The sequence below is a fragment of the Arachis ipaensis genome, chromosome B6 (genome assembly GCF_059453495.1).
Source record: "Arachis ipaensis isolate K30076 ecotype BB chromosome B6, ASM5945349v1, whole genome shotgun sequence".
Classification (NCBI taxonomy): Eukaryota; Viridiplantae; Streptophyta; class Magnoliopsida; order Fabales; family Fabaceae; genus Arachis; species Arachis ipaensis.
In genome coordinates this window covers 75,066,437-75,087,491 of record NC_142441.1, presented here as the reverse complement: position 1 = coordinate 75,087,491, position 21,055 = coordinate 75,066,437, and the positions used below count along the sequence as shown (strand labels likewise).

The window sequence follows — 21,055 nt, the reverse complement described above, 5'->3', positions numbered from 1 at the left end:
CGTAGGTTTTGATGAATGACAAACCAACAAACGACATGAAAGACAAACCAACAAACAACTTGAATGAACAAGCATGTTGAAAGATCAACCAACATTCAACGTTAAGGAATGAAGAGTTGAAAGCAACACAACAACAACAAGAAACTCAAGTCCACAACATTTGAAGACAAGTATAGTGTCTTAGGACTTAGGTAACTTCTTGTTAAGAACCAATTGCTAAATCTCTCAACACACACTCACAAAATGTTTTGATGCACATCTTGCAATTCGATGCTAGCCAAATGGTTTAAAAACTTGTTTTCAAAGGTACAAAAGCATAGAAATTGACTCCAACAAAGTTTGAGATCAATCCCAAGTATTTTGAAGTGATTTTAAGCCATTCTTTAAGGTTTGCATCGATGCACACTCATCTTGCATCGATGCAAAGCATGCGACGACTTGTTGCATCGATGCAAAGATGTTTGCATCGATGCAACCTAGCTGAAAATTCAAATTTCAGCTTCAAAGACACATTTGCATCGATGCAAAGTGTTATGCATCGATGCAAATGATTCAAAAACATAAAAAACGGCTAGTTTTGACAAAAAGGCTCCATCCCATTAACTCCCCAACGTTTCTAAGGTTTGGGGAGTCTATAAATAGATGGATTGAAGCCTTATTTCATATACGTGAGTATTTGCAAACTATCTTGTTCATATTCTTTCATTCTACACATTTTTAAGGTGTTATAATACACAATTTGAGAGAGCAATATCAATTGGTTCAATAGTGCTAAACTTGTAATCATACACTCTTCTAGAGAGTACTCATTTCATCTCAACAATTCTTTGAGAATTGTTTTCTTGTAACACTTTGTAAATTGGAGTGTGATCTCCAAGGTTGAGTCAAGAGTTATAAACACTATAGTCGGTGAGGATACCAAAGAAGTATACTAAGTACTCAAGGCAAATCTTAGAGAAGGTATCTCTAAGTGGAGTGGGTTAGTCTACGAGTGGTGATCATATACCGTGAGGTGTTAGAAACTAAGGACTCGGATTGTAAAAGGTTTTGCACGAGCACCTTGAAGCTTGGCAATAGTGGAACTTCTCAATAGCGATTGAGAAAGAAAGTGGACGTAGGACAAGGATTGTGCCGAACCACTCTAAATAGCGTTTGCATCTCTCCAAACTCATCTCTTCAATATTATTGTCTTTTACCTTTTGAGCAAATAAATTGTGATCGAAAAGTAGCTTCGTAAGTACTTAAGGAATAGCTTAAGTCCGATTGGTGAAAATCTTGATCAATTTATTTGAGTTGGTGTCTATTGGAAAGTAAAAGCTCCTTATAAATGCTTAGCAATTGAGTTAAGCTCTTGGAAAAATACTAGTACAATAACACTTTTGTTTATTGTCTTTAACTTTCGCAAAAAGATTCATTGTTGTTGCAATACTCAATTCACCCCCCCTCTTGAGTAATTGTGCATAGGTTCTACAGAAATTGGCAAGATTTGGCAAAGTCTGTTTCAGAGGCAAAGAAAGGATAGCAAATGCTTTTAGATCATGACCTCCATGCATTTCAACGAGCATTTCTTGAGCTACAAATTTCCAATTGACATGCTCTCAATGGCGTTGAATAGCTAACTTCCAGGGCTTTCCAGAAATATATAATAGTCTATACTTTTCTTTGGAAAGGACTGCCCAAAACGGGCGTTGAACGCCCAACTTACTCCCTTTCTGGCATTCAACGCCCAAACAGGACCAACCTCCCAAGTTGAACGCCCAAACTGGCGTTCAACGCCAGCCAGGGAGCAGAAAACGCCCGAAACTTGATTTGAATGCTAGGAAACAGCCCAAACACTCACCAAGTGGCTCCCAAAGTAGATTTTATCACTTTTTAGCTTATTTTATTTTATTTTATTTTCCTTTTGTAATTTTTAATTAAAAACAATATCTTTTAGGTTTAGTGTTAGAGTTTTTATTATAAATAAGTGACTTTCTTCATCCTGAGGACTATGCCTCCCAAGAGGGGAGAAGCACAAACACATTACATTACATTTTTTGTAAATTATGAGCGGCTAAACCTCCTAGGTTAAGGTTAGGAGCTCTACTGATTCATACGGATTAATAATATTACTGTTTTATTTCAATATATGTTTGATTTTATTCTATGATGAATTTTTGCCCAACATCCATATGAATCTGGGGTGGAATGGAAGTGTGGCCCCTTATTCTACATGAGTTTATGCAAGTCCTGACCCGGATAGTATTGAGCTACAACTTGAGTGTGCATCACAGGTTCCAAGAGAGTATCTGGGCTAATTGGGATATGTGACATATAATCCCGTTAGTCATGGTAAATGAGGTCTCTGTGGCGCTAAGGCTAGAATCATAAAGCATCATTCTCCAATCCGGAAGATCCGACCCTGTCTGTTGCGTTTTGAGTAGGATCAACAAAAGGAGAGTGGATTGCATGGGCTTCATCTTTGGCTATAGTGAAGCACTATGAGCTAACTTGATGAGAGGACATGAGTTATTCAAATACGGTGTGGAGTTATGGTTTAGGGGAGATTAACTTGATGAGAGGACATGAGTTAATTACTTACAGCTTTGCCATTGAATAAATCATTCATTATTGAAGTAATCAATAAGAAAAGTTAATCCAGAAAGATAAAGCATCTCTGAAGACTTAACTAATTTCTCATCATTGTTTCTTTGTTATTTCTTTATTGCTTTCTTTACTTATTTTATGTGCATTCAACAACAACCATATTTCTATTCGCCTGACTAAGATCTGTAGGATAACCACAGCTTGCTCAATCCGGCAATCCTCGTGGGATTCGACCCTCACTCACCTGAGGTATTACTTAGACGACCCAGTGCACTTGCTGGTGTAGTTGTGTGAGTCACAAATTCGCTTACTAAATTTTTGGCACCTGATGAGCGGATATTTTATATGCTTTTTGGCATCATTTTCATATAGCTTTTACTATGTTTTGTTTAATTTTTATTATATTTTCATAGGTTTTAGTGCTAAAATTCATATGTTTGGATTCTACTTTGAGTTCTCTTGTTTTATGATAATTTCAGGTATTTTCTAGCTGAAATTGAGAAGTTTTGGCAAAGCTTGATTCAGAGGCAAGGAAAGCGTAGCACATGCTGTCAGAATCTGACCTCCGTGCACTCAAACGAGCATTTCTAGAGCTATAGAGGCTCAAATGACGTGTTCTTAACGGCATTGGAAAGCTAAATTTTAGAGCTTTCTAGCAGTATATAATGGTTTATACTTTTCTTCGAAGGAGCCTGCCCATTTTGGGCATTGAACGCCAAGGAGCTACCTCCTAGCTAGCGTTCAACGTCCCAAAAGAGATCCAAAGCTGGCGTTGAATGCCAACCACCCCCTAGTGGGCTTTCAATGCCTCACACAAGCACAAGGCAGTGTGGTTCACCTCCTATTCCTCCAAATGGATACCAAGCTCAGCCCAAGTACTCAACCAATGTGGGCCCAAGGATGGATTTTGCACCTCTAGTCTATTCTATCATATTTTTGTACTTCTTAGTTATTAGATTACTATATATAGAACAAGGATCACCCTTGTTCAACACCTTATGCCATATTTTCGAATACATTACTACTTTTTGTAAGCTATGAGTCACTAACTTCCTAGGTTAAGGTTAGGAGCTCTGCTGATTTTTATGGATTAATAATATCATTATTCTACTTCAATCTATGCTTGATTCTATTCTAAGATGTATCTTCGTTCTTCATCCTAATAATTTGGGAGTGTAACTTGACTATGATCCCTATTCTACATGGGTTCTTACGAGTCCTTGATAGGATAGTATTGAACCACAAGCTTGATTATACATCTCTTAGATGGCTAATCCACGACTTCAATTGGGACTAGGAGACATCAGTTCAGCCGAGGTACAGGCCGATTAGGGCCTTTATAGTATAGGCTAGAATAATGAAGCAGCAATCTCTGATTCGGAAGATCCGACCTTGTCTGTGGCATTTTGAGTAGGATCACCAAGAGAATGGACTGTGAGTTTTTACTTGACGACAATTTGGTATACTTGCCGAAGGAAATTTTTAGTGATACAGATTTCACGCATCATCTTCCCAAGAGTCTAGGCTTTCTTTGGGGTGAGAATCCAACCATATCCTAGCTTTCTCTCTAATAGCAAAAGGGAAAAGCATAAGCCTGTAGACCTCAGGATCCACTCAATTGGTCTTAACAGTATCATAGATTTGCAAAAATTCAGATAGGAATTGATGTGGATCTTCTTGTGGAAGTCTATGAAATTTGTAATTCTGTTGCATTAGAGAGACTAACTGAGACTTAAGCTCAAAGTTATTTGCTCTAATGGCAGGTATGGAGATGCTTCTTCCATATAAGTCAAAAATGGGTGCAGTGAAGTCTCTTAGGACCTTCCTTGCATCTCCTCCACCATTAGGATTGGCTACCATGAGCAACTTTAATCAGAGGGATGTTCTAGTTGAATTAAACATAATTGAGTTGAGATTTGCAGAAATTTAACTGGGGAGAAACATAAATAGCAAGAAATGTAAATGATAAGAAAGTAATGGGGCACAGGATGTATGTGAGATGTCCAAGATGTCCTATGTGAGATATTCTAGGTATCTTCTATGATGGTCTATGTAAGATGTCCAAGATGTCCTTGGACCATTCTGCTGGTGGATTACTCCACTTGAAGAAAATGCCTGAAGAGGCACAAGAACTCATTGAAATGGTTGCAAACAACCAATTCATGTACACTTCTGAGAGAAACCCTATGAACAATGGGGTAGCTCAGAAGAAAGGAGTCCTAGAGGTTGACACTTTGAATCCATATTGGCTCAGAACGAAATCTTAACCGGACAGGTCAATATGATTTCTCAACATTTCACAGGAATACAAATTGCAACTGACAGCACTCAAGACACCTCCTATGAAAGAGATGCTTATGATCCAGATTAACTCATGATAGAGGAGGTGAATTACATGGGAGAACCCTATCGAAACACCTACAACTCCTCATGGAGGAATCACCCCAATTTCTCATGGAAAGATCAACAGAAGCCTCAGCAAGGCTTCAACAATAATCAACGTGGAAGAAACCAGAATAGGTTTAACAGTAATAAACCATTCCCATTTTCTCAGCAACATACGGAAGCTTCTAAGCAAAGCCTTTCTAATTTAGCAACCATAGTCTCTGAACTCTTTAAGACCACTCACAGTTTCTTAACGGAAACTAGGTCTTCCATAAAAAATCTAGAGGTACAAGTTGGTCAGCTGCGTAAGAGAATCCCTGAGACCCCTCCTAACACTCCCCCAAGTAACACTGAAGTAAACCCAAGGGAAGAGTGCAAGGCCATCACTGTAGACGTTGAGGCCGAATCCAAAGAGGAGCCATCCCTGGCATTGAACGCCAGTAAGGGAGTCCTTACTGGGCAGTCAACGCCCAAAGAAGAGCCATTCTTGGCGTTGAATGCCAGCAAGGGAGTCCTTACTGGGCGTTCAATGCCCAAAGTGGCACAACAGCTAGGGTTGAATGCTAGTAATGGGGCAGCTGGGCGTTCAACGCCCACTAAAAACTTCCCTATTGAAGAACTGAAGGCAACTAAGACTCATGAGGAGACCATAGAAGTTCCATTGAATGCCTTGTTACAAATTATGGATTGTGAAGATTACTCCTCCTCTGATGAGGAAGATGAAACTAGGGAAGAGCAAGTTGCTCGTTATCTAGGAGTCCTCATGAAGCTAAATGCTAAGTTATTTGGAATAGAGACATTGGAGGAAGAACCTCCAGTGCTCACCAAGGAACTCAATGCCTTGGTTCAAAAGAAACTACCTCAGAAGGTGCCGGATACTGGACGCTTCCTAATTCCTTGCACCATAGGCACCATTACCTTTGAGAAGGCTTTGGTGACCTAGGGTCAAGCATAAACCTCATGCCACTCTTTGTAATAGAGAGACTGGGAATCTTTGAGGTGCAAGCTGCAAGAATCTCAATAGAGATGGCAGACACGTCAATGAAAAAGGCATATGGTCTAGTAGAAGATGTCTTAGTAAAGGTTGAAAACCTATACATCCCTGCGAATTTTATAATCTTGGATACTGGGGAAGAAGAGGATGAATCTATCATCCTTAGAAGACCCATCCTAGCCACTGCCAATGCCATCATTGATGTAGCAAGGGGAGAGCTAGTCCTTCAATTCCATGAGGACTGTATCTTATTCAAGATACCTAGCCCTAACTCTTCCTCTGACAAAAGAGAGAAAATTGTGCAACGCTTAGTGTTTTAACCCTCTCTCTCGGTGTAAAGCTATACAGAGGCCTCAGACGCCAATTCTAAGTTTAGTGTTGGGTAGCCATTATCAAGCACTGAGAATAAAGGTAGTAAGAAGAAGGTACCTAAAGGCTGTAGGGGAAAGAAAATCCCGATTAAAGGCCTCTCACCTGGCATGAAAGTCGTCTTCACTGACAATCCAGTCATTCCACATATTGTTAACAAGATCCTGTCTCTATAACATGTGGAACTCATCCATGAGAGCACAGGCAAGAAATTCACTGTAAGTGGCGAAATTCTGAGCCACTATCTAACTCAGTAAAGGAGCTAACCGTCAAGCTAGTGACGTTAAAGAAGCCCTTGTTGGGAGGCATGATAAACAGATTTTTGTGTGGTTTAGAATTCACAAATGAATTCTCGTTGCAAGTATAGTTTCTAAACCAACAAATATCCTTCCATACAAAAATTTTGTTTGTCACCAGTACAAACCCCTAAAATCTATAAACCAAAGTATTTAAACCTCGGGTCGTCTCTCAAAGGAAATGCAGAGTAGTGTTCTTGTTATTGGTTATGAATTGTATATTTTGGGGTTTTGGATAAGGTACATGAAAAGTAAATGGCAATGAAAATAAACTAACAACTAAAAAGGTCTTGGCGAAGGAATGAGAATTAGAAGTCCTATCCTAGTTATCCTCTTCAACTGTGACCATAATTGTCCATTGCTACCACTTAGTTAACCTCTAACCATGGAGGAAAGTCAAGTGGATGAATTACTGGTACGCGGAATCGTGATTACACTTTAATTATGTAAAATTCATTGCTCTTTCTTTCCCTGGAAATGGCGCCAAAAACATGATGCCAAGACCATGGTTCACAACTCCGTGTAACTAACCAGCAAGTGCACTAGGTCGTCCAAGTAATACCTTACGTGAGTAAGGGTCGAATCCCACGGAGATTGTTGGTATGAAGCAAGCTATGGTAACCTTGCAAATCTCAATCAGGCAGATATAAATTGATAATGGTGTTTTCGAATAATAATTAATAGAATAGGGATAGAAATACTTATGTAAATCATTGGTAGGAATTTCAGATAAGCGAATGGAGATGCTTTCATTCCTCCGAACCACTGCTTTCCTGCTATCTTCATCCAATCAGTCTTACTCCTTTCCATGGCTGGCTTTATGCAAGGGCATCACCGTTGTCAGTGGCTACATCCCCTCCTCTCAGTGAAAAATATGCTCACATGCTCTGTCACAGCACGGCTAATCATCTGTCAGTTCCCGATCATGCTGGAATAGGATTCACCCTCCTTTTGCGTCTGTCACTAACGCCCAGCACTCGCGAGTTTGAAGCTCGTCACAGTTATTCAATCATTGAATCCTACTCGGAATACCACAGACAAGGTTTAGACCTTCCGGATTCTCTTGAATGCCGCCATCATTCTAGCTTACGCCACGAAGATTCTGGTTAAGAGATCTAAGAGATACTCATTCAGTCGAAGGTAGAACAGAAGTGGTTGTCAGGCACGCGTTCATAGGGAATGATGATGATTGTCACGTTCATCACATTCAGATTGAAGTACGAATGAATATCTTAGAAGCGAAACAAGATGAATTGAATAGAAAACAGTAGTACTTTGCATTAATCTTTGAGGAACAGCAGAGCTCCACACCTTAATCTATGGAGTGTAGAAACTCTACCGTGAAAATACATAAGTGAAAGGTCCAGGCATGGCCGAGATGGCCAGCCCCCTAAAACGTGATCAATAGTCTCCTGAACAATGAATTAAAACTGAGACCAAAGATGGTCAAAAGGACCTCTAATACAATAGTAAAAGGTCCTATTTATAATAAACTAGCTACTAGGGTTTACATGAGTAAGTAATTGATGCATAAATCCACTTCCGGGGCCCACTTGGTGTGTGCTTGGGCTGAGCTTGAGTGTTGCACGTGTAGAGGTCCTTTTTGGAGTTGAACGCCATTTTTTGTGCCAGTTTGGGCGTTCAACTCTGGTTTTGGCTCCTTTTCTGGCGCTGGACGCCGGATTTGGGCAGAAAGCTGGCGTTGAACGCCAGTTTGCGTCGTCTAAACTTGGCCAAAGTATGGATTATTATATATTGCTGGAAAGCCCTGGATGTCTACTTTCCAACGCAATTGTGAATTTAACATAAAAACTAATGAAAACATCCCTAAAAGTAACTAGATCCTACTAAAAACATACTAAAAACAATGTCAAAAAGCGTATAAATTATCCGCTCATCACAACACCAAACTTAAATTGTTGCTTGTCCCCAAGCAACTGAAAATCAAATAGGATAAAAAGAAGATAATATACTATAAATTCCAAACTATCAATGAAACATAGCTCCAATCAAATGAGCGGGACTTATAGCTTTTTGCCTCTTGAATAGTTTTGGCATCTCACTTTATCCATTGAGGTTCAGAATGATTGGCATCTATAGGAACTCAGAGTTCAGATAGTGTTATTGATTCTCCTAGTTCAGTATGATGATTCTTGAACACAACTATTTTATGAGTCTTGGCCGTGGCCCTAAGCACTTTGTTTTCCAGTATTACCACCGGATACATAAATGCCACAGACATATAATTGGGTGAACCTTTTCAGATTGTGACTCAGCTTTGCTAAAGTCCCCAATTAGAGGTGTCCAGGGTTCTTAAGCACACTCCTTTTTTTTTGCTTTGGACCTTGACTTTAACCGCTCAGTCTCAAGTTTTCACTTGACACCTACACGCCACAAGCACATGGTTAGGGACAACTTGGTTTAGCCGCTTAGACCAGGATTTTATTCCTTTAGGCCCTTCTATCCACTGATGCTCAAAGCCTTGGGATCCTTTTTATTTGCCCTTGCCTTTTGGTTTTAAGGGTTATTGGCTTTTTGCTCTTGCTTCTTGGTTTTAAGAGCTTTTGGCTTTTTCTGCTTGCTTTTTCTTTTTTCTTTCTATTTTTTTTTCGCCTATATTTTTTTTTCTGCAAGCTTTGTTCTTTGCTGCTTTTTCTTGCTTCAAGAATAATTTTTATGATTTTTCAGATTATCAAATAACATGTCTCCTAGTCATCATTTTTTCAAGAGCCAACATATTTAACATTCTTAAACAACAACTTCAAAAGACATATGCACTATTTAGGCATACATTCAGAAAACAAGAAGCATTGTCACCACATCAATATAATTAAACTAAGTTCAAAGATAAATTTGAAACTCATGTACTTCTTGTTCTTTTGAATTAAAACATTTTTCATTTAAGAGAGGTGATGGATTCATAGGACATTCATAACTTTAAGACATAGTTACTAACTACTAATGATCATGTAATGAAGACACAAACACATATAAGCACATAACATAGAAAACGAAAAACAGAAGAAATAAGAACAAGGAATGAATCCACCTTAGTGATGGTGGCATTTCCTTCTTGAGGAACCAATGATGTCCTTGAGCTCTTCTATGTCTCTTCCTTGTCTTTGTTGCTCCTCCTTCATTGCTTTTAGATCTTCTCTGATTTCATGAAGGATGATGGAGTGCTCTTGATGTTCCACCCCTAGTTGCTTCCAATAATTGTGTGGAAGAAAATGTATCCCCTGAGGTATCTCAGGGATCTCTTGATTTGCAGTCAAATGTTCTACCACTGAGCTATAGATCCTTGATGGAAGCTTTTGTCTTCCCTTTCCTCTTTGAGGTTTCTCTGGCCTTAGGTGCCATTAATGGTAATAGAAAAACAAAAAGCTTATGCTTTTACCACACCAAACTTAGAATGTTGCTCGCCCTCGAGCAAAAGAAGAAAGAATAGAAGAAGAAGAAGAAGATATGGAGGAGATGGATGGGAGTGTGTATTCAGCCATATGGGTGGGATTGGGTGAGAGAGAGAGATGTTGATGAATTTTGAAGGTAGTGGGTGTATGGATGTGAGTGGTAAATGGAAAACAGAAGGGATGATCATGAATGGAAAGAGAGATGAATTAGGTGGGGATCCTGTGGAGTTCACAGATCCTAAGATGATCCTGTGGTGTCCTACAGATCTTGAGGTGATCCTGTGGTGTCCACAGATCCGGAGGTGTCAAGGATTTACATCCCTGCACCCACTAGGCATGTAAAATGCCTTTGCACACAACTCTGGACGTTCAGCGACAGGTTGGTGCCCATTTTGGGCGTTCAACACCCATTTGTTGCCATTTCTGGTGTTCAGCGCCCAGAAGCTGCCCATTTTGGGCGTTCAGCGCCAGAACCATGCTCTGTTCTGGCGCTGAACGCCAGACAGATGCTCCTCCAGGGTGTGATTTTTCTTCTGCTGTTTTTGATTCCGTTTTCAATTTTTATATTTATTTTGTGACTCCACATGATCATGAACCTACAAAGACATATAACTAAGGAAAATATAGTTAGATAAATAAAAATTGGGTTGCCTCCCAACAAGCGCTTCTTTAATGTCAATAGCTTGACAGTGGGCTCTCATGGAGCCTCACAGATGTGCAGAGCTTTGTTGAGACTCTCCAACACCAAACTTAGAGTTTGGATATGGGAGTTCAACACCAAACTTAGAGTTTGGTTGTGGCCTCCCAACACTAAACTTAGAGTTTGACTGTGGGGGCTCTGGTTGACTCTGCTTTGAGAGAAGCTTTTTCTGCTTCCTCTCCATGGTTGCAGAGGGAGATCCTTGAGTTTTAAACACAAGGGAGTCCTTATTCCATTGAAGGACTAGTTCACCTCTGTCAACATCAATCACAGCTCTTGCTGTGGCCAGGAAAGGTCTTCCTAGGATGATGGATTCATCCTCTTCCTTTCCAGTATCTAGGACTATGAAATCAGCAGGGATGTAAAGGCCTTCAACCTTTACTAACACGTCCTCTACTTGTCCATATGCCTGTTTTCTTGAATTGTCTGCCATCTCTAATGAGATTTTAGCAGCTTGCACCCCATAGATTCCCAGTTTCTCTATTACAGAGAGGGGCATGAGGTTTATTCCTGAACCAAGGTCACATAGAGCGTTAAAGATCATGGTGCCTATGGTACAGGGTATTATGAACTTTCCTGGATCCTATCTCTTCTGAGGCAATGTCAGTTGATCCAGATCACTTAGTTCATTGATGAACAAGGGAGGTTCAACTTCCCAAGTATCAATGCCAAATAATTTGGCATTCAGCTTCATGATTGCACCAAGAAACTTGGCAGTTTGCTCTTCAGTAACATCCTTATTCTCTTCAGAAGAGGAATACTCATCAGAGCTCATGAAGGGCATAAGGAGGTTCAATGGAATCTCTATGGTCTCTAGATGAGCCTCAGAGTCCTTTTGTTCCTCAGAGGGAAGCTCCTTATTGATCACTGGACGTCCCAGGAGGTCTTCCTCCTTGGGATTCACGTCCTCCACTCCCCTTGTAGGTTCGGCCATGGTGCTTATGTCAATGGCCTTGCACTCTCCTTTTGGGTTCTCTTCTGTATTGCTTGGGAGAGTACTGGGAGGGATTTCAGTGATCCTTTTACTCAGCTGGCCCACTTGTGCTTCCAAATTTCTAATGGAAGACCTTGTTTCATTCATGAAGCTCACAGTGGCCTTGGATAGATCAGAGACTAGATTTGCTAAATTAGAAGTATTTTGTTCAGAGTTCTCTGTCTGTGGCTGAGTGGATGATGGAAAAGGTTTATTATTGTTAAACCTATTTCTTCCACCATTATTAAAGCCTTGTTGAGGCTTTTGATCCTTCCATGAGAAATTTGGATGATTTCTCCATGATGAGTTATAGGTGTTTCCATAAGGTTCACCCATGTAATTCACCTCTGCTATTGCAGGGTTTTCAGGATCATAAACTTCTTCTGCATAAGAAGCCTCTTGAGTACTGTTGGATGTAGCTTGCATTCCATTCAGACTCTGAGAAATCATATTGACTTGCTGAGTCAATATTTTATTCTGAGCCAATATGGCATTCAGAGTATCAACTTCAAGAACTCCCTTCTTCATAGGCGTCCCATTAGTCACAGGATTCCTTTCAGAAGTGTACATGAACTGGTTGTTAGCAACCATGTCAATGAGTTCTTGAGCTTCTGCAGGCGTTTTCTTTAGGTGAATGGATCCACCTGCAGAAGTGTCCAGTGACATCTTTGATAGCTCAGATAAACCATCATAGAATATATCCAGGATGGTCCATTCTGAAAGCATGTCAGAAGGACACTTTTTGGTCAGTCCTTTGTATCTCTCCCAAGCTTCATAGAGGGATTCACCTTCTTTCTGTCTGAAGGTTTGAACATCCACTCTAAGCTTGCTCAGCTTTTGAGGAGGAAAGAACTTGGCTAAGAAAGCCTTGACCAGCTTATCCCAAGAGTTCAGGCTATCTTTAGGTTGAGAGTCCAACCATATTCTAGCTCTGTCTCTTACAGCAAAAGGGAAAAGCATGAGCCTGTAGACTTCAAGATCTACTCCATTAGTCTTAACAGTATCACATATCTGCAAGAATTCAGCTAAGAACTGAAAAGGATCTTCAGATGGAAGTCCATGAAACTTGCAGTTCTGCTGCATCAGAGAAACTAATTGAGGTTTCAGCTCAAAGTTGTTTGCTCCAATGGCAGGAATGGAGATGCTTCTTCCATGTAAATTGGAATTAGGTGCAGTAAAGTCACCAAGCATCTTCCTTACATTATTATTATTTTCGGCTGCCATCTCCTCTTCCTGTTCGAAAATTTCTGAAAGGTTATCTCTGGATTGTTGTATTTTAGCTTCTCTTAGTTTCCTTTTCAGAGTCCTTTCAGGTTCTGGATCTGCTTTCACAAGAATGTTCTTATCCTTGCTCCTGCTCATATGACAAAGAAGAGGGCACAGAAAAATAATAATAATAATAGAGATCCTTTATACCACAGTATAGGGATCCCTGTGTGAGTAGAAGAAGAGAGGGAGACAAAGAATGTAGTGTAATGGAAGAAACACAACTGTGAGGAGAGTTGAGATGTGAGATGAGATGTTAGTAGATGAATAAATAAATAGAATAAGATGGGAGAGGGAGAATTTTCGAAAATAATTTTTGAAAAAGGGTTAGTGATTTTCGAAAATAGTTTTTGAAAAAGGTTAGTAATTTTCGAAAAATTTTGAAATCAAAAATAAAAATAATTAGTTAATTAAAAAGAAATTTTGAAAAAGAGGGAAGATATTTTCGAAAATTAGAGAGAGAGAGTTAGTTAGGTAGTTTTGAAAAAGTTAAGAAACAAACAAAAAGTTAGTTAATTAGTTGAAACAAATTTTGAAAAGATAAGAAGTTAGGAGGTTAGAAAAGATATTTTGAAACCAACTTTTTGAAAAAAGGTAAGATAAGAAGATATTTTAGAAATTAGTTTTGAAAAAGATTTGATTTTTAAAATCTCAATTAATGACTTGATTCATAAGAAATCACAAGATATGATTCTAGAACTTAAAGTTTGAATCTTTCTTAACAAGCAAGTAACAAACTTCAAATTTTTGAATCAAAACATTAATTGATTATGTTATTTTCGAAAATTTGATATAAAAATAAGAAAAAGATTTTTGAAAAATATTTTTGGAATTTTCGAAAATAACTAAGAAATTTGAAAAAGATTTGATTTTTGAAAAAGATTTTGAAAAAGATAAGATTTTCAAATTGAAAACTTGATTTGACTCATAAGAAACAACTTGATTTTAAAAATTTTTGAAAAAGTCAACTCAAATTTTCAAATTTGATGAGAGAAAAAGGGAAAGATATTTTTTTGATTTTTTTTTTGAATTTTTATGATGAGAGAGAAAAACAAGTAAAATAATGCAATGCATGAAATTTTTAGATCAAAACAATGAATGTATGCAAGAATGCTATGAATGTCAAGATGAACACCAAGAACACCGTGAATATCATGATGAACATCAAGAACATATTTTTGAAAAATTTTATATGCAAAGAAAACATGCAAGACACCAAACTTAGAAATCTTTCATGTTTAGACTCTAATAAACGAAAGATGCACATGTAAAACAAGAAAAGACACAAAACAAGAAAACATCAAGATCAAACAAGAAGACTGACCAAGAACAACTTGAAGATCATGAAGAACACTATGAATGCATGAATTTTCGAAAAATGTAAGATGAATATGCAAGTGACACCAAACTTATGATATGACTCAAGACTCAAACAAGAAACACAAAAATATTTTTGATTTTTATGATTTTCTAAATTTTTTTGTTTTTTTTTTTTCGAAAATTATTTGAAAATTTTGAAAGATTTTTGAAAATTTTTTGAAAATAAAACAAAAATAAAATTACCTAATCTGAGCAACAGGATGAACCGTTAGTTGTCCAAACTCAAACAATCCCCGGCAACGGCGCCAAAAACTTGGTACGCGGAATCGTGATTACACTTTAATTATGTAAAATTCATTGCTCTTTCTTTCCCTGGAAATGGCGCCAAAAACATGATGCCAAGACCATGGTTCACAACTCCGTGTAACTAACCAGCAAGTGCACTGGGTCGTCCAAGTAATACTTTACGTGAGTAAGGGTCGAATCCCACAGAGATTGTTGGTATGAAGCAAGTTATGGTCACCTTGCAAATCTCAGTCAGGCAGATATAAATTGATAATGGTGTTTTCGAATAATAATTAATAGAATAGGGATAGAAATACTTATGTAAATCATTGGTAGGAATTTCAGATAAGCGAATGGAGATGCTTTCATTCCTCTGAACCTCTGCTTTCCTGCTATCTTCATCTAATCAGTCTTACTCCTTTCCGTGGCTGGCTTTATGCAAGGGCATCACCGTTGTCAGTGGCTACATCCCCTCCTCTCAGTGAAAAATATGCTCACATGCTCTGTCACAGCACGGCTAATCATCTGTCGGTTCCCGATCATGCTGGAATAGGATTCACCCTCCTTTTGCGTCTGTCACTAACGCCCATCACTCGCGAGTTTGAAGCTCATCACAGTCATTCAATCATTGAATCCTACTCGGAATACCACAGACAAGGTTTAGACCTTCCGGATTCTCTTGAATGCCGCCATCATTCTAGCTTACGCCACGAAGATTCTGGTTAAGAGATCTAAGAGATACTCATTCAGTCGAAGGTAGAACGGAAGTGGTTGTCAGGCACGCGTTCATTGGGAATGATGATGATTGTCACGTTCATCACATTCAGATTGAAGTACGAATGAATATCTTAGAAGCGAAACAAGATGAATTGAATAGAAAACAGTAGTACTTTGCATTAATCTTTGAGGAACAGCAGAGCTCCACACCTTAATCTATGGAGTGTAGAAACTCTACCGTGAAAATACATAAGTGAAAGGTCCAGGCATGGCCGAGATGGCCAGCCCCCTAAAACGTGATCAATAGTCTCCTGAACAATGAATTAAAACTGAGACCAAAGATGGTCAAAAAGACCTCTAATACAATAGTAAAAGGTCCTATTTATAATAAACTAGCTACTAGGGTTTACATGAGTAAGTAATTGATGCATAAATCCACTTCCGGGGCCCACTTGGTGTGTGCTTGGGCTGAGCTTGAGTGTTGCACGTGTAGAGGTCCTTCCTGGAGTTGAACGCCAGTTTTTGTGCCAGTTTGGGCGTTCAACTCTGGTTTTGGCTCCTTTTCTGGCACTGGACGCCGGATTTGGGCAGAAAGCTGGTGTTGAACGCCAGTTTGTGTCATCTAAACTTGGCCAAAGTCTGGACTATTATATATTTCTGGAAAGCCCTGGATGTCTACTTTCCAACGCTATTGGAAGCGCGCCATTTCGAGTTCTGTAGCTCCAGAAAATCCACTTTGAGTGCAGGGAGGTCAGAATCCAACAGCATTAGCAGTCCTTCTTCAACCTCTGAATCTGATTTTTGCTCAAGTCCCTCAATTTCAGCCAGAAAATACCTGAAATCACAGAAAAACACACAAACTCATAGTAAAGTCCAGAAATGTGAATTTAACATAAAAACTAATGAAAACATCCCTAAAAGTAACTAGATCCTACTAAAAACATACTAAAAACAATGTCAAAAAGCGTATAAATTATCCGCTCATCAATTACCTTGATTCCACAAGTCCTAGCCAACTCCCAAGGGAAAGACTAGCATTAGTGGTATCCAAATCAATTAGCAAATTCTAATTATCAATCAACAAAGGAATTAGATAACTCAAGCATTACTAATTACTCTACCTAGGCTAAGAGGAACAAAATCTACACTAAAATCCAACCAAGCATTTCATCAAACACTTAGAAGGCATAAAAGGAAAGTAAAGTAAATTGACAACAAGAATAGAATCTAACAACAATTATTGTAAGAAATTAATAACAACAATCAAAATGAACACAATTATCATGAATTACCTCAAATTGAATTGAAAGAAAATAGAATGAACAAAAGTAGATCTACAACAAAGCATAGAAACAAAGTAGAAGAAATTCTACAAACAATAGAAGAATGGTGAGTGTAACAACAAGGAATTGAAAGGTAGAAGTAGATGGAAGCATGAATTAAAACCTAGATATAAGATTATTGAACTAAACCTAATCCTAATTCTAATCCTAGAGAGAAGTGAGAGCTTCTCTCTCTAAAACTAACTAAAACAAATCCTAATGTGTGTAATGGTGTGCATGATGCCTTCCCCTTCAATCCTTGGTCCATTTAGCCTTTTCCCGCCAAAAACTCAGCTCCAAATGGGGCCAGAAACCCTCCAAAATTTCCAGGCACGAATTCTTCTTTAAAAGTCACGTGCGGCCTTCGGTGCATACGTGTATGGTGCGCGTACGCGTCCCTGAAGCATTTCACAATCTGCGCGTAGGCGCACAGTGCGCGCGCGCGCCTATGAGCTTTTTCAAATCTTTGGCTTTTCATGATTTCTCCACTTTGTATGCTTTCCTTTCACTCCTTTGATCCTTTCCTGACCCTTTTTCAATCTGAAATCACTAGCGAACACGTCAAGGCATCTAGTAGAATCAAAGGAAGATTAAAACTATCAATTTAAAGGTCAAAAAATCATATTTTCACATTTAAGCACAAGTAAGGAGACAATCACAAAACTATGCTAATTCATTGAATAAATGTGAGGAAAGGTTATCAAAATGCTATAAATTCAACACAAGATAAACCCTGAAAACGGGGTTTATCAAGGCAACCCATCAATATTAGTTATTTCTGCTTTTCCTTTAAGTTATTTTTCATATTTGTTTCTTTAAGTTGTGATCATGTGCAGTAGTTAGAACAGAAATAGAGACAGTTAGAAACAAAAACACAACACCCTAGAGCAGGTACCTTGCTGGCGTTGAACGCCAGACAAGGAGGCATGAATACGCCCAAGAAAAGTAGCCAAACTGGCGTTGAACACCAAGGGTGGAACCCCTAGTGGGCATTCAACGCCCAAAAAAACCATCATTGCTGGTGTCGAGCACCAGCCAGGGAACCCCTAGTGGGCGTTCAACACCCAAGGGGAGGTAGTAACCTGGCGTTGAACGCTAGAATGGAGATCCCTAGAGGGCATCCAACGCCCTAAATAGAGCATGCAGCTGGCATTAAGGAGCATAAGCTGGGCATTCAACGCCCACAAGGGGACAGGGAATTCGAATTCCCTAGCCTTTCTGGTCCAGTGGGTCCCATTGAATCTCCACCTACCCCACCTTCTTCTCTCTCTTACTTTCACTCTTCCCCGCACACTCTTTCCCATAAACTCTCAACCAATCACATCCATCTATGTTCCCAAAATCATCATAACTCCCACCAAGCCCCACCCACTTTAAATTTAAAATTTTCCACCCAATTCCCCCCTCACATTCGAACCCTATCCCATCTCACCCTTATAAATACCCTGCTTCCAACCCTCTCAACACGCAATTCATACACATAAGCCCCCACTTGGCCGAGCCCCTCTCTCCCTCTTTCTCCACCCATTATCTTCTTCTTCTACTCTTTTTTTTCTTTTTTTTTGCTCGAGGACGAGCAAAGCTTTTAAGTTTTGTGCGAAAAAGCCTTGCTTTTTGCTTTCCATTCACACTTGTGGCACCCAAAGTCAGAGAATCCTCTAGAAATAGGAAACATACAAGAAAATAAGCTTTCTTCCACGCTTTAAAAGCGTACCGAAAAGTGAAAAAAGCGTGCCGATAGCTTTTCGGCATGCTTTTTGAGCTATAGGCACGCTTTTGTAAGGGCTACATCCGCTAGCTTGCCGGTTGCTCTATCTTTACGCTTTTGTGGATCTATCGGCACGCTTTCATCTCTTGTCATGCTTAAAAAGCGTGGCCATAGGTCTTAACCTATAGGTACACTTTTTAAGCATATCGAAAAGTGCACATATCGCCACGCTTTAAAAACGTCCCAGAATGTATGCTTTGGGTACTCTTTAAAAGCGTGCCGATAGAGGAAGATATGGCTATACTTTTTAAACGTGCTGATAGGGTAAACATATGGCTATGCTCTAAAAGTGTGGCTATTTTTAAGTACGAAAAGATACGGCTACACTTAGAAAATGTGCAGTAGATGCAGATATGGGTACGCTTTTAAAGCGTGCCGGTTGCCAAGTTATGGCCACGCTTATTAAGCGTGCTTGTTGAGCCCAAAATTAAGATATGGCCACCCTTTTTAAGCGTGCCCATAAGTTTGGTCAAATTTTTTTTCATTAATCTTCCTAATATTTCGTTGAAAATTCATATATAATTTTAAAATCATAGACCAAAATAAAATTATATATATTGAACTAATCCAACAAATATAAACTTTCCCATAAAAAAAGATATACAGATATATAAAGTTGTCACCACAAAAGTAGTCTTTGATGACAAAGTACCAAAAGGTAAAGTCATAACAAGTAAATAAGAATTGCAATTCCAACAAGTGTCACATGTCTACTTCTTTTATATACTTAGTTACAAAATATCAAATTTCATGAGTAGTGTGATCATCCATTATGAGCTCTATTGTTTTTATCACTACCCTGCAGAATTTTAAATAATCTTGTGTTAGTATATGTTATAAAAGGGACTTCAATTAAGTCCAACAAATCCAATTCCAAATCCAAATTGATTAAACATGAAAATGGCAAGGCAACTTTAATTAGGTCCTGCAATATTGTATATTCAGCCATTAGAACAAAAAACACATATCAAACACAAAAGAAATAGTCCCGTATACAAGGTCACAAAAGGAGCTGTTCACACACAAATTTTAAATTATTGGAGCAGAGGAACAAACATTTACATGAGTAAACAATTTTCAGAACTTTGGTTACATTTTGTTTTTTATTATTATTAAGCAGATTTGGTGTGCGAGTCAAAATTAACTAAGCTAGAAATGGAAGAGGCAAGGAATAACACGCAATTCGGAAGGGAAGAGATGGTGTAAAGTTGACTCGTAGGTAACAAGTAATTAAAAACTAAAAAGAATGCTACAATTCACAGGTGCATCATCATCATGCAATGCCGGACAACCCGACACCAAACCCTCATCAATATTCAGAGGAGTTATCATCATCCATTTCATGTCTCACTATATATGATTCTCTATCTTCACCGACACCTTCCCAAATATAATCATATCTTATCATATCCTTAAAAAACATATATCTCAATTTCCATTTTACAGAGGATAGATTAAACCTTAAACTTACTTTACTGCTATTGGTTTAGTTGAATGGTAAGCAACCCATCTATAATTAAAATTCATATTTTTTCCCTGATTAATGTTACACTACCTCAGGATAGTAGTAATTAAATTTAAATGACAAGAAAGAAAGGGGAGAAACTAAGGAAGAGAAAATGACAAAGGAGAATATATGGTCAAAACTCAAACAAAAAAAGGGCCGTGTCAAAACTCAAAATGACAAAGGAGAATATAGGGTTTAAATTGCCAAATCTCTTTCTTTCACACACCCTTTATCTTAATTCTCAATTCTCAATTCCACATTTCCCTATTCTTTCTATTCTTTTATTTTCTTTATTATTTTACTTTTTAAAAAGTGGAACACGAACAATTTCTAGTGATCAGTTCATCCATGCATAGCTAAAGATAAAATATAGTAATTAGGGAGTAATTAGCTATTTGGTAAACCTTCCTTAGTTACTTTTGACCATGTCAATGAGAAGATAAATTCAACAACCAATAATACGAGGTTAGAACATAAATCAACAGTCCATATTCAGCCAGCAACATAAATTCAACATGAAAAACGAAGTTCTATAATCTAAATCAAGGGAATGACAATAATACGAGGTTAGGACAGTTACTTACATCATCGGTTGGTGGAATGTGAGTTGCTTCGGAGGAGTGCGGAGTATTTTTTGGTCTACTACTTGAGGCTTCCAAAGGAGAATTTTGGGCTGCTTGCACTAAGGCTGCTACCTCTTCGTTACTCATTCCAGGATTGAGTTGGTGCAACATCACCTTTAATAGACCACAAATACCGTCCATCTTCTTTTCTAATGATGAGACCTTATCATTGTATTCAACCTTCACTTGGCGAATCTCCTCATCCTTTCTAAGAGAGCCTCTTGTAATGGAAGTCCCATAACAACAAAGTCGACCTGGTTGGTCCTTTCCTAGCACTGCTACAAATGCATCCTCATGATTTTCCCCTGCCTCTATGCGGCTTTGAAGTTTATTCTACCAAAAGTAACAAAAAAAAATTAAAGTCACATTAACTTAATATAAACACAAATCTGTCTAGCATTTATATTGTACAAATCTAAATACAAATACAAAATAACTCACAATTGTTGTTTGTGTTTTAGCATAAACTTCTTTTCCATTTTTACTTGTGCGAGTTGCTGTGAAAACTTCAGCCCTTGATGACTCTTCATTGTT

The 21,055-nt window shown here is 38.5% G+C and overlaps 1 non-coding gene across 1 annotated transcript; it reads left to right on the top strand.

The window, feature by feature from the left end:
• Window positions 1-12,433: 12,433 nt before the first annotated feature.
• On the top strand, window positions 12,434-12,541 carry LOC148561385 (small nucleolar RNA R71). Its single transcript, XR_015886677.1, has one exon. It is a non-coding gene; the product is annotated as a small nucleolar RNA R71 (small nucleolar RNA).
• The last annotated feature ends 8,514 nt before the right edge of the window (window positions 12,542-21,055 follow it).